The following is a 1,664-nucleotide window of genomic DNA, read 5'->3' on the forward strand; positions in this document are numbered from 1 at the left end:
TGCTAGGATTACAGGCGTGAGCCACTGCGCCCGGCCTGTGCTAGTGCATTTAATTGACAGTGTCTGATTCCAGCCAGAACTCTACGTGCCAGGGTGTCTGGGAAATGATTTTTAGTTTTCCGTAAGGAAAGGTGGGAGGCTGTTGCGGTGCCGACGGTAAGCAAGGGTAGTGGCTTGCCTTAGGGTGGTAACAGTGGAACTGGGTAGAAGTGGACACATTCTGAATATGTTTTAGACGTGACAGTGACCGTCTTGTTGATTGATTGGATTCGAAAGGGTAACTCCTGGGTTTTTAGCTTGAGCAAGTGGGTAGATTGTGCTCCTGGAAGAATAGCTCTGCCACTGACGTAACAGGTAAGCGGTGAGAAGCTGGTGACGATGTCAGCTTGACCAAAAAGCGATTGGTTATAAGTCTGAAATCCTGGCCCGACTGGAGACGCTGTTGAAAGCCATGGGACGTGGTCACCTGGGAAGAGTGTTGTTGGAGAAGAGAGCTAGACAGAGCCTGCAGGTGCCGACGTCACAGACCAAGCAAGGAAGGAAGCCAGCAGAGACGAAAGAGGATTGGGCACTGAGGGAGGAGAACCAAGACAGTGGCAGGGAGCCACATGGAAAAGGGAGCTCTTGAATGTGTCAAGTGCCAATGATTCAGCTGAGGACAGCAGCGCCCCTTGGATTGGACAAGTGTAGCTTTGGCGGAGTGTTGGGAACAGAAGTAAGATCGAGTTCGAGGAGAGAGGATGAGGTCTAGCTAAGGATTGATCAATTTTGTCGATCTTTTCAAAGAACCAATATTTGGTTTTATTGATTCTTTAATTTGTTTCTTTCCACTCTAATCTTTATTTCTTTCCTTCTGCTTTCTTTGGACTGAGTTTGCTCTTCTTTTTCTAGTTCCTTAAGGTGGAAGCTTAGGTCGTAGATTTGAGATCTTTCTTCTTTTTTAACGTAGGCATTGATAGCTCTGAATTCCCTCCGAGCACTCTGCCATTGCCTCCCATAGGGTTGCTGTGTTGCATTTTTGTTTTCATATGTCTCAAAATATTCTCTAATTTCCCTGTGATTTCTTCCTTCGCCCATTGGATGTTTGAGAGTGTGTTTAATTTCCACATATTTGAGTTTCCTAAATTTTCATTTTTTTTCCAGTTTTCATTCTGTTACTGATTTCTAATTCCATATACTTGAAGAACATACTTTGTATGATTTTGCTGTTTTTAAATTTAGCAAGAATTTTTTTGTGTCCTAACATATGGTCTATCCTGAAGAATGTTCTTTGTGCACTAGAGAAGAATGTATATTCTATATATATGTAATATAGAGTATCCTGTATGTGTCTATTAGGTCTAGTTGGTTTATAGTGTTGTTGATCTGTCTACTTGCTCTGTCACTGAATGGAGTATTGAATCGTTAAACTGTCAAATCTTCCTTCAATTCTGTTTTTGCTTCAGATGTTTTGGTGCTCTGTTGTTAGGTGTATCTATGTTTATAATTGTTAAGATATTCTTGATGGCTTGACCTTCCATCTTTGTCCTTTTTCTCTTTGTAACAGTTTTGCCTTAAAGTCTATTTTGTCTGATATTACTGTAGCCACTCCAGCCTCTGCTTACATGGAATATCTTTTTCCATCCTTTTACTTTCAACTTAGTTTCATCTTTGAATCTAAAATA

Source organism: Propithecus coquereli, unplaced genomic scaffold (assembly GCF_000956105.1).
Source record: "Propithecus coquereli isolate 6110/MARCELLA unplaced genomic scaffold, Pcoq_1.0 Scaffold26, whole genome shotgun sequence".
Lineage (NCBI taxonomy): Eukaryota > Metazoa > Chordata > Mammalia > Primates > Indriidae > Propithecus > Propithecus coquereli.